General features: G+C 48.7%; 2 pseudogenes; one reads left to right on the top strand and one right to left on the bottom strand.

The window, feature by feature from the left end:
• Positions 1 to 577: 577 nt before the first annotated feature.
• On the bottom strand, positions 578 to 675 carry LOC118144714 (small nucleolar RNA U13; annotated as a pseudogene).
• A 780-nt stretch (positions 676 to 1,455) lies between these two features.
• LOC103795313 (microtubule-associated protein RP/EB family member 1 pseudogene) lies at positions 1,456 to 2,760 on the top strand (annotated as a pseudogene).
• The last annotated feature ends 10,366 nt before the right edge of the window (positions 2,761 to 13,126 follow it).

Genomic DNA, 13,126 nt, shown 5'->3' with positions numbered 1-13,126 from the left:
GAATTCAGAGTAGAGAAAGGTATGAATGGCAAGTTCAAGCATGCCACGTCTCAAATTGCCTGCAGAAGTGTTGATATAAGCCCCAAGAACTCTGCATCATTTCCCAGCGCTGCCTTAACAAAGTACCCTAAACTGTGTGGCTTCAACCACAGAGATTTATTCTCACAGTTCTGGAGGCCAGGAGTCTGAAGTCAAGGGGTTTTTGTTTGTTTTTCCTGTGAAGGCTGTGAGGGAGGATCTGTCCCAGGTCTCGCTCCTGGATTCTCCAAGCCTCCAGAGTTCCTTGGCTTGTAGGTGGTCTTCTGTCTCTGTCTTGACATCGTCTTCCCTTTGTAGGTGTCTGTGTCCACACATCCCCTTTTTATAGGGACACCAGACATACAGGATTTGGGTTCACCCTCATCACCTCAGCTTAGCATGATCACATGTGAAGAACCTATTTCCAAATAAGGTCACATCCACAGACCCTGCGGTGTAGGGCTTCAGCCTCTTTCGGGGAGACACAGGACAACGTATAACACGATAGATTTGCAAATGTTTTTCGTTTGGGTTTCTGGGTTCTGTTTTTTCTTCTTCGCATCAGACGGGTGATGTGATGACGTCCTAACAAGTTTTGAGGAAGGCACATGTCATACAACAGCATGAAAACCCAATCATCATGCTTGGGTTTTGGTTTTTTAATTTTAATTTTAATTTTTTCTTGAGGCAGGATCTTGCCCTGTCACTCAGGCTGGAGGGCAGTGGTACAAACATGGCTCACTGCAGCCTCAGCCTCCTAGGCTCCAGCGATCTTCCCACCTCAGCCTTCCAAAGTGCTGGGATTACAGGTAAGAGACACCATGCCCAGCTAGTCCCTCTTTTTTGTTTGTACCTTGCTCTTTTTACTCAAAAATATACCTTTGCAGCTGGGCATGGTGGCTCATGCCTGTAATCCCAGCACTTTGGGAAGCCGAGGCAGGTGGATCACTTAAGGTCAGGAGTTGAAGACCAGCCTGGCCAACATAGTGTAAGGCCTTCTCTACTAAAAATACAAAAATGAGCTGGGTGTGGTGGTGCATGCCTGTAATCCCAGTGACTCGGGAAGCTGAGGCAGGAGAATCACTTGAACCCTGGAGGTGGAGGTTGCAGTGAGCCAAGTTCGTACTGCTGTACTCCAGACTGGGTAGCCGAGTGAGACTCTGTCTCAAAAAAAAAAAAAAGGAAATATACATACACACACACACACACACACACACACACACACACACATTCTCTCTCTCTCTCTCTCTCTCTCTCTCTCTCTCTCTCTCTCTCCCCCCCTCCCCCCTCTCCCCCGTCTCTCCCCCTCTCTCCCCCTCTCTCCCCCTCTCTCCCTCTCCCTCCCTCTCCCTCCCCCCACCCCTCCTTGGCAATCTTTTTACATATTAGTATGCACTGGTACGGGGGCCTGGTGGTTTGAACGAGAAGAAGACGGAACCAGAGCTGGATGCGGGCAGTGGATGCGGTTCTGCCGAGAGCAGAAGATGGCAGTGAACGTATACTCAACATCAGTGACCAGCGATAATCTAAGTCGACATGACATGCTGGCCTGGATCAATGAGTCTCTGCAGTTGAATCTGACAAAGATTGAACAGTTGTGCTCAGGGGCTGCCTATTGTCAGTTTATGGACATGCTGTTTCCTGGCTCCATTGCCTTGAAGAAAGTGAAATTCCAAGCTAACCTAGAACACGAGTACATCTAGAACTTCAAAATACTACAAGCGGGTTTTAAGAGGATGGGTGTTGACAAAATAATTCCTGTGGACAAATTAGTAAAAGGAAAGTTTCAGGACAATTTTGAATTTGTTCAGTGGTTCAAGTAGTTTTTTGATGCAAACTATGATGGAAAAGACTATGACCCTGTGGCTGCCAGACAAAGTCAAGAAACTGCAGTGGTTCCTCCCTCGTTGCTCCAGCTCTGAATAAACCAAATAAACCTCTCAGTTCTAGTAGGGCAGCTCCCCAGAGGCCCATCTCAACACAGAGAACTGCTGCAGCTCCTAAGGCTGGCCCTGGTGTGGTGCGAAAGAACCCTGGTGTGGGCAATGGGGAGACAAGGCAGCTGAGTTGATGCAGCAGGTCAACATATTGAAACTTACTGTTGAAGACTTGGAGAAAGAGAGGGACTTCTACTTCGGAAAGCTACGGAACATTGAATTGATTTGCCAGGAGAATGAGGGGGAAAACGACCCTGTATTGCAGAGGATTGTAGACATTCTGTATGCCACAGATGAAGGCTTTGTGATACCTGATGAAGGGGGCCCACAGGAGGAGCAGGAAGAGTATTGACAGCCTGGACCAGCAGAGCAGCATCCGAATTCTTCACTCCAAATCATGTGCTTAACTGTAAAATACTCCCTTTTATTATCCTTAGAGGACTCACTGGTTTCTTTTCATAAGCAAAAAGTACCTCTTCTTAAAGTGCACTTTGCAGACGTTTCACTCCTTTTCCAGTAAGTTTGAGTTAGGAGCTTTTACCTTATAGCAGAGCAGTATTAACATCTAGTTGGTTCACCTGGGAAACAAAGAGGCTGACTGTGGGGCTCACTGTGCGGAAGCGGGTCACACTGAGTGCTGCAGGAGGTGTTATGTTATATGCTGAGGCGGCGACCTCAGTGGAGTAATGTAAAGACTGAATTGAATTTTAAGCTAATGTGAAATCAGAGAATGTTGTAATAAATAAATGCCTTTAGAGTATTTAAAATATGCTTCCATATTTCAAAATATAAAATGTACATGACAGGAGATTTTGCATTTGACATTGTGTCTGGGAAGGAAGGGTCAGACCTTGGACCCTTTGGAACCTGCTGTCACAGGTCTTACAGGGCTGTTTGAATCCTCACAGGCCTAGGCTTTGGTCTAAAAGGAACATTTAAAAAGTCGCCCTGTAAAGCCATTTGGTGTCATTGACCAGTTGCATCCTTGCTAAAAGGCAAGAGGCATCGTTGCCTGAATAATAGAGGATGTGTTTCAGCCCTGAGATGTTTGAGTTGAAGAGCTCGGTTTTCATTGAGCATTTCTCCATTTTTCCAGTTGTCCCTGAAATTTCTATGTATTATGTTTTTGGGGAAGTGAGGTGTGCCCAGTTGTTTAATCTAACAACTACTTTTTGGGACTTGTCCACATCTCTGGGATTTCAATGGCGATTGTATCCCATTTTACTGTCTTTTGGGTTTACATTTACCATGTTTCTCTTCTCTGGTCCCCTTGCCATTGGGGACTCCTCTTTGGCTCCTTGAAGCTGGCTGCTTAGAGTTGGAAATGCAGCAGACAGGCGATCATGCTGCAAGTTCTTTTGGACCTCTGGCGAAGCGAGTGGTCGGTGAAGGCCGTCGTTACCTTGGGATCTGCAAGGCTGGGGTGTTTTCGGTATCTGCTGTCCATAGCTCTCCGCTGTAATCCGAATACTTTGCCAGTGCACTAATCTCTTTGAAGATAAAATTCATTAGTGTGTTACTAAATGTTCATTTTCTTTTGCAGAAAATACAGTACCGTGTCTGAATTAATTATTAATATTTAAAATATTTCATTCCTTAGCTCTCCCTGATTTGCTTTGCCCACACCCTATTCAGTTCCTTTTTTGGCAGGATTCTGCAAAATGTGTCTCACCCACTACTGAGACTGTTCAGCCCCTGATGTATTTGTATTGATTTGTTTCTGGTGGTAGCTTGTCCTAAAATGTGTGTAGAAAGCAAGTGCTTTATGATAAAATTGTTGTGTAGTGCATGCTCTGTGTGGAATTCAGAGGAAAACCCAGATTCAGTGATTAACAATGCCAAAAAAATGCAAGTAACCAGCCATTGTTCAAATGACAGTGGCGCTATTTCTCTTGTGTGGCCTTTTAGACTTTCATTGCCCTAAAATTCCATTTTATTGGGAACCCATTTTCCACCTGGTCTTTCTTGACAGGGTTTTTTCTACTTTAAACAGTTTCTAAATAAAATTCTGTATTTCAAGAGTAAAAAAAAAAAAAGAAAACAACAAAGTATGCACTGGTACAATTTAAATTCTATTGTAGATTTCATTTAGATTAATTCTATCTAAACACTATTCTATTAAATTCTACAATTTAAAAAATAGGTGATTCATTTAAATGATTCAAAGTTCAAAACCTATAAAAGGGTATAGAACTGAGTCTCCCATATGGCAGCCAGTGGCATATGTGTTTATTGAAATCTAAGTGAGGCTGGGTATGGTGGCTCATGCCTGTAATCCTAGCACTTTGGGAGGCTGAGTCAGGTGGCTCACCTGAGATCAGGAGTTTGAGAGCTGTATGACCAACATGGTGAAACACCGTCTCTACTAAAAACACAAGAAGTAGTCAGATATGGTGGTGGGCCCCATGTAATCCCATCTACTTGGGAAGCTGAGGCAGGAGAATTGCTTGAACCTGGGGGGCAGAGGTTGTAGTGAGCCAAGATCATGCAAATTCACTCCAGCCTGGGCAACAGAGCGAGACTCCATCTCCAAAAAAAAAAAAAAAAAAAAACTAAATGAATTAAAGTTAAAGAAATGAAACATTTGGTTCTTTGGCTGCATGGGCCACATTTCAGGTGCTCCACAGCTGCGGGTGGCCCTGAAACATGGTCCTCATTGCAGAAAGCTCTATTGGTTGGTGCAGGTGCATCCTTAAAGCCGCTCTCCCACCCCTCCTGAAAGCCAACCACTGTTAGGGTTGTTTTGGTGATTTATTTCCGAGATGATCTCTGCACACAATCAGCACATGGAGTTAATATGTCCACTTAAAAAAACTCAGCGCCTCCTGTGTAGTGCAGATGACCGTGTAATAGTCCATGGAATGGAATGTATTCAGCTAGTTTTATAATGAAGGGCTCCGGAGTTTTTCCCAGGTTTCCTCTCTCACAAATATTCTGCTGTGGACACCATTCTCTCTGCAGGGTAAATTCTTGATAGTGGAATTCCCTGGCCACAAGGTTTATATGTTTTTTATTTATTTTCTTTTCTTCCTTTTTTTTTTCTTTCTTTCCTTTCTCTCCCTCCATTTCCGCTCTTTTCCTCTTCCTCTTTCCCTCCCTTTCCCCCACGTCTTCTCCCCCTCTCTTCCTACACCATCTTTTCTCTCTCCCTCACTTTTCTCTTTCTTTTACAAGGTCTTCTGTACAGTTGCATGACCCTAGGTCACTGCAAACTTGAACCCCGGGGCTCAAGCGATCCTCTTGCCTCAGCCTCCCAAGTAGCTGGGACTAAGGCCTGTGCCATCATGCTTTTCTATTTTTTTCTTTTCTTTTCTTTTTTTTTTTTTTTTTTTTTTGTGGAGATGGGTCTCACTATGTTGTCTGGGCTCATTTTCATCTTGGTGCTTTTCAAGAGTTCTTAACCAAGGGTACCTGGATGGAACTTAGTGAGTCACTTGAAGCCCTTGTCATTGTGTTGAAGTTTTGTGTCTGTCTCCTCCATCCTGCGGGGGAAGATTTAAAATTTCTATCCCCTTTTCAAGCAGACCAGTGACTTCAAAAAGTATACAAATGTTGGGAGGCCAAGGAGGGAGGATCACTTGAAGTCAGGAATTTGGGACCAGGCTGGCCAAGATGGCAAAACCCTGTCTCTACTAAAAATACAAAATTTAGCTGGGCATGATGGTGCATGCCTGTAGTCCCAGCTTCTTGGGAGGCTGAGGCAGGAGAATTGCTTGAATCTGAGAGGTGGTGGTTGCAGTGAGTCGAGATTGCACCACTGCACTCCAGCCAGGGCACAAATAGCAGCTTTAGACTTGATCCCTCCAGGCATGACCCCTGGGCACATTCAGCAGTGGATCTCCCAATTCTGCCTGAGTTTTCCAGTGTCTTCTCAGAGAGGCCTGGAGTGGAGCGTCTGAAGCCGGGGCTGGATGTCTTGCTCCATAAATACACTTTCCACTTCCAGCTCTGCCGTCAGCCTGAGGTGAGGAGAAGACCCATGTCTGGGGAGAGCCGTCTTCCTCCTAAAGCCCCACCTGCCTGATGGCTGAGACTTATGCCTCCTTTCTGGAATTCCTAGGGGCCCCTGAACTTTAGAAGTTCTGGGTATGGTCATGTGTGCCTGTAATCCCAGCTACTAGGGAGGCTGAGGCAGGAGAATCACTTGAACCTGGGAGGCACAGGTCACAGTGAACCAGGATCCCACCACTGTACTCCAGCCTGGATGACAGAGTAAGACTCTGTCTCAAGAAAAAACAAAACCTGTGGAAGGATTAGCTGGGCTGTCTCCTGTCCTCTCTCCAGCCACAGCTTGCGTGGTCATGGCTGGGCTTGCTGGCTAAGCCTGTCCTCCCAGGTGACACCAAGGCCTTTTCAGGGCTGGAGTGACCTGCAGCCACCCATGGGTGCCGAGGCCAAGCTGCTCCAGGAGCAGCTGGAGGTGAAACTGGTGATGGCAGCAGCCCCATCATCTTTATAGGGAACCTCACATGGCAGGTGGGCAGCAAGCTGGCCTTTTCCACATCGCTGAGCCATCTGCTGAGTGATCAGGCCCACGTGACAGGTAGGAGATGAGACCCCTTGTGCCCCATCTCCTCCGTGGCCAGGCTAGGGTGTGGGCCAAATGCCTCCTAATGGTCCTCATCACCCCAGCCTCTCAATATCAGCATCCCATCTAAGGACAGATGCAGGCTCAATGTGAGCCCCCAGAACCTCCCCCAACCTCCAACTGTCCCCACAAACCTTAAAATAGCAGCTTTTGGGCTGTTTTTATTCTGACCCACGATAATAAACACAGTTAACATTTTGAGCTAAAATACATTGGGAATTTAAAACACACACAGGCTGAGCAGGTGCTGGCCCTGTGCTGGAGCCGGGGTGGTGGCGCCTGGGTGTGCCGCTTATGGGTTCTGAAAGATTCCAAGGTAAGGACAGGAGCTGGGGCCACGGGCACTTGGAGCAGTGACTGTTGACCACTTCATGTGGGTGTTTGGGAGTCATAACAGCTGGCCCAGTTCCACCTGTGTGTTCTGGATGACCTTCAGTGTTGCAGAAGCTTCAGAAAGTAAAATTTACATGACAACCCATGATGTGTGGTTAATTCTTTTCTCATCTGTCCTGTTTGATTTTGTTTCATTCTACTTTTTTTTTTTCTTTTTTGAGACAGAGTCTTGCACTGTTGCCAGGACTGGGTGCAATGGCACCATCTTGGCTCACTGAAACCTCCGCCTCCTGGGTTCAAGCGATTCTCCTGCCTCAGCTTCCTGAGTAGCTGGGATTATAGGTGCCTGCCACCAAACCTGGTTATTTTATTTTTTTTTTTAGTAGAGATGGGGTTTCACTATGTTGGCCAGGCTGGTCTCGAACTCCTGACCTCAGGACCTCGAACTCCTGACCCAGTACTTCCCAAAGTACTGGGATTACAGGCATGAGCCATTATGCCCGGCCTCATTCTACTTTATTTTTGGGCTAAGCACAGTGTCCCATGCCTATAATCCCAGCACTTTGGGAAGCCAAGGCAGGCAGATCACTTGAGGTCAGGAGTTTGAGACCAGCCTAGCCAACATGGCAAAACCCCATCTCTACTAAAAATGCAAAAAGTTGGCTGGGCATGGTGGTGCACACCTGTAATCTCAGCTACTCAGGAGGCTGAGACAGGAGAATTGCTTGAGCCCAGGAGGCCGAGGTTGCAATGAGCTAAAATCACGCCATTGCACTCCAGCCTGGGCGACTGGAAAAAAAGTAAAGAGGATATGAGACTCCATCTCAGAAAAAAAAAAAAAAGAGGAAATCAGATTAAGAGTGACTGGGCAGATGGGTGGGGGAGCTAGTGGTGGGAAGGAGCCTGGTGCTTCAGGGAGGGCCAGAGGGGGAATAAGACAGGGGCAGAGTGATTGGCGGGGGGTGGGGGGGGGTGACAGGGAGATGAGGTCAGATGGGCAGGGACAGATCCTGCTGGCCTTGGAGGCTGCAGTGAGGTGCACCATATCTTTCTGTTTTTGGAAATGCTGAGTCTGGGTGTTTGGGATGAGGTGGGTTTTTTATCCAGATGCTTTCAGTCTCCAGCCTGGGAATGGCTCTGGGCTCTTCCAGAGATGAGGGGCAGGGCAGTCTCTCCACCCCCATCCTAATTCCTCTACAGGGATATTGGGGGCAGGGTGCCAGCTTCTCCATCCTCCCTAGCCTCTCATTTCCCAACAGACATGGGGTTTGGGGGTGCCGTTAGCCTCTCCTCTCCCTCACATCTACCCCTTACCCCCACCCCTGCCCTCCCATCCCACAGATGACAGCCTGTGATCCTGCAGCCTACCTGGGCCGACAGGTTCTCAGCACACAGCACCGCCTGGGATGGCTACCTGGCTGCCTCCCCGGGGCAGGTATGCAGGGCCTGGCCACTGTGCCCAGTGTGGGGCTCCCCTTTGCTCCAGGCTTCTCGGCTGTCCTCCCCTCCAGGCCATGTACCGTATTTTCATCCCTATCAGCTCCAGGAAACCAGGGGCCTGGATGCCCTCTGGGCCTGCGGGGCCATAACACAGACCCCAGACATGTTCACTGAATAGCTTGACGTGTCTTGGGGCCAGCAGTGCATGTGGCAGAACTTGGCATATGAGGTGAGGCCTGGGGAGCAGCGTCTAGGCAGGGAAGCCCCAGGCAGCTCCACCTGCTGCAGGAGTGTCCCACTCTGGGACTGTGTCGTCTTGGGTTCCAGTGCTTGCCAGATCCTGGGAAACTCACTTCTCTGCTGTGTAAAGTAAAATGGGCACAGTACTCCCTTCCTACCTGGATGTGGTGAGGGCTCTGGAAGACAAGAACAGCAGGTGTTTCCAGCATGAGATGCTGCGAACAGATAGGGAAGGAGGTGGGCTGCTTGTGGGCTTCTCAGGAGGGGGCGGAGGGAGATCAGGTGCTCAGGTTCCTGGAGGCATCAGGGACCAGGTCTCTTCCAGTGTCACTGCCTGATGGGTTCCTCGTGGTGTCGAGCACTGTTCTGCAGAGCCTGGGGCAGGAACCAGCCCATGGAGAACTGGGGAGAGCTGGCCCTGGATGCCCCCTTCCTCCTCTGGGCCTCCCACCTGGGTTCCTCAGGCTCTTAGGCCCAACCCTCTAAGTGCTCACAGCAGAAATCCTACCACGGGCAGGGCGCAGTGGCTCATGCCTGTAATTCCAAAACTTTGGGAGGCTGCGGCAGGGGAAATTACCTGAAGTCAGGAGTTTGAGACCAGCCTGGCCAACATGGTGAAATACTGTCTCTACTAAGAATACAAAAAAATTACCTGGGCATGGTGATGTGCACCTGTAGTCCCAGCTATCTGGGAGGCTGAGGTGGGAGAATCACTTGGACCTGAGAGGTGAGGTTGCAGTGAGCCGAGATCATGCCACTGCACTCCAGCCTGGGCTACAGAGCAAGACTCTGTCTCAAAAAAAAAAAAAAAAAAAATCCTGCCCCAGAGTGTTAGGGGGTACTGTGGCTGATAAGGGCTCTCATGGTGGATTCCTGGCACATGCTGTCGCTACATGAGGGTCTCCACCTGCAGCTGGCCATGGGCATTCTTACATGATAAGCCCCTGACACATGGGCCCTGTCATTCCAGAGGTATCGGTCATCTCAGCCAGACAAGATTATCATGGAGGCCACGTGGAGCACATCCTTGGGGCCTCTTGTGCCCTGCAGAGCTTCCGGGGAGAAGTACAGACTGATTACGCACACTGGCTGTGGCACTCCGTCCACCTGGGGCTCTGTGACCTGCCAGGGTGAGTCTGCCCTGGGAAAAGGGGAAGCTGGAAGACCAGGGACCCATGGTGAGGGGGCAGCATGGAGGGTGGTGCCCACAGAATGCAGGGGTGTGAGCCAGGCAGCCAGACGCCAGCATGGTGGCTCTGCCATTTGCCTCCTGGGTGCCTGGGCAGGGCACATCTCCTGTCTGAGCCTCCAGTGTTTCATCTGAGGAATGGAAGCATCAGCAGGTTCCAGCATGTAGGGTGATGGTGAGAGTTAAGAGAGATGTGATGCAGGAATGCTCAGCCTTGGTGCCTGGCACAAAAGTTAAAGTTGCTGTTGTCATGACTGCCTCAGAAGAGAGGTGTTGGGACCCCTTTTCCTCAACCCCTATCCCCTCCTGGGGTTGGCAGCTGGTTGGTTCTTCTATCCACCCACCCATCTATCCATTAATTCACCCATCCTTCCATCCTCCTTCCCATCTTCCATCCATCCCCCTATTTCTGCCCTCCCACCCTCACTCTCTTGCATCCCTCCATCCACCATCCATCCATCCACCATCCATCCATCCACCATCCATCTACCATCCATCCATCAGTCCATCCACCATCCATCTATTCATCTACCATCTACTATCCATCCATCAATCCATCCATCCATCCATCCACTATCCATCATCCATCTACCATCCATCAATACATCCACCATCCATCCACTATCCATCCACCCATCCATCCATCATCCACTATCCATCAATCCACCATCTATCCATCATCCATCATACATCCACCATCCATCCATCCACTATTCGTCCATCCACCTATCCTTCCATCCAACATCCATCCATCATCCATCCAACATCCACCCATCCATCCATCATCCATCTACCATCCATCAATACATCCACCATCCATCCACTATCCATCATCCACCATCCATCCATCTACTATCCATCCATCATCCACCATCCATCCATCCACTATCCATCCATCCATTCATCTACCATCCATCCATCCACTATCCAGCCATCATCTACCATCCATTCACCATCCATCCACCCATCCATCTACCCATCCATCTATCCATCCATCCTTCCATCAATCCATCCACCAGCCATCATCCATCCATCTATCCATCCTTCCATCAATCTATCTACCATCCATCAATCCATCCACCATCCATCCATTCACCCACCATCCATCCATCACCCATCCATCCTTCCACCATCCATCTATTCATCTACCATCCATCCACTATCCATCTATCCATCCATCCATCCATCATCCATCTACCATCTATCAATCCATCCACCATCCATCCATCCATCATCCATCAGTCCATCCACCATCTACTACCCATCCACCATCCATCCATCCACCATCCATCCATGCATCCACTATCCATCCACCCACCATCCATCCACCATCCATCCACCCATCCACCCATCCACCATCCATCCATCCACTATCCATCCATCCTTCCATCAATCCATCCACCATCCATCATCCATCCATCCATCCACCTATCCTTCCATCAATCCATCCACCATCCATCCATTCACCCACCATCCATCTATTCATCCACCATCCATCCACTATCTATCCATCCATCCATCATCCATCTACTATCTATCAATCCATCCACCATCCATCCATCAGTCCATCCACCATCTACCATCCACTATCCATCCATCCATCTACTATCCATCCATCATTCACCATCTATCCATCCATCATTCACCATCTATCCATCCATCCATGCATCCACTATCCATTCATCCACCATCCATCCACCTATCCACCATCCATCCATTCACTATCCATCCATCCTTCCATCAATCCATCCACCATCATCCATCCATCTATCCTTCCATCAATCCATCCACCATCCATCCATTCACCCACCATCCATCTATCACCCATCCATCCATCCACCATCCATCTATTCATCTACCATCCATCCACTATCCATCTATCCATCCATCTACTATCCATCCATCCACCATCCATCCATCCATCATCCATCTACCATCTATCAATCCATCCACCATCTATCCATTCATCATCCATCAGTCCATCCACCATCTACCATCCACTATCCATCCACCATCCATCCATTGACCATCCATCCATCAACTATTCATCCATCATCCATCCACCATCCACCAATCCATCCACCATCCACCATCCATCCATTATCCATCCATCCACCCACCATCCATCCATCATCCATCCATTATCCATCCATCCACCATCCATTCATCTACCATCCATCCATCCATCCATCCACCTTCCATCCATCCATCATCCACCAGTCCATCCGCCATCCATCTATTCATTTACCATCCACTATCCATCCATCCGCTATCCATCCATCATCCATCTACCATCCATCAATACATCTACCATCCATCCATCCACCCTTCATCCATCCATCATCCATCCATCCATCCACCATCCATCCATCAACTATCCATCCACCCATCCTTCCATCATCCATCACCATCCATCCATCTATCCATCCATCCATTATCCATCCATTATCCATCTGTCCATCCACTATCCATCCATTCATCCCAGTGACACACACTCTTCTGTAAAGGGACAGATAGTAAATATTTTAGGCTTTATGAACCATCCAGTCTCTGTTGCAACTACCAACTCTACCACTGTCTTGTGAAAACAGCTATAGATAGATCATATGTAAGTGAATGCATAAGGCTGTATTCCAGCAAAAGTATTTACAAGAGTGGGCAGTGAGTCAGATTCAGCCCTGAACCATAGTTTCCCACCCCTTATCTATTCCTCTGTTCATTCAGAAAACATGTGTGTGTTTCACCTATGCCAGGCCGTGATCTAGGTGCAGGGACTGGGTAGTGAAAGAGACAGCCCCGGTGCTGGCCTCCTGGGTGGTGCATTCCAACGGGGCCTGGAAGATACAGCAAACTAGAACTACATGGTCTGTGGTCAGGGCATGGTAAATGCTGTGCAGGAAGGAAACAGGGAGAGGGAGCAGAGTGTTGGAAAAGGGACCTCACTGGTGAGGGTGAGCCCTGCAGAGGGAAGGGGCCTGAGGCAGAACTTTGCCTTGAGGAACATAGGGCAGCTCTTATGGAGGGAGCAAGGGAGGTGAGGTTGGGAAGACGAAGCAGGCCATGCCAGAGCCCAGCTTCTCTTCTAAGTGAAGGGGACAACATCTGATTTGCTTTTTTTTTCCCCCCCTGAGACAAAGAGTCTCACTCTGTCGCCCAGGCTGGAGAATAGTGGTGCCATCTCAGGTCACTGCAACCTCCACCTCCTGGGTTCAAGTGATTCTCCTGCCTCAGCCTCCTGAATAGCTGGGATTATAGGTGAGCACCACCATGCCCAGCTAACTTTTGTATTTTTAGTAAAGACAGGGTTTCACCATGTTGGTCAGGCTGGTCTTGAACTCCTGACCTCATGATCCACCTGCCTCAGCCTCCCAAAGTGCTGGA

The sequence above is a fragment of the Callithrix jacchus genome, chromosome 9 (assembly GCF_049354715.1).
Source record: "Callithrix jacchus isolate 240 chromosome 9, calJac240_pri, whole genome shotgun sequence".
NCBI lineage: Eukaryota > Metazoa > Chordata > Mammalia > Primates > Cebidae > Callithrix > Callithrix jacchus.
The sequence above is the reverse complement of the archived record's forward strand: the minus strand, read 5'-3'. Positions and strand labels throughout refer to the sequence as shown.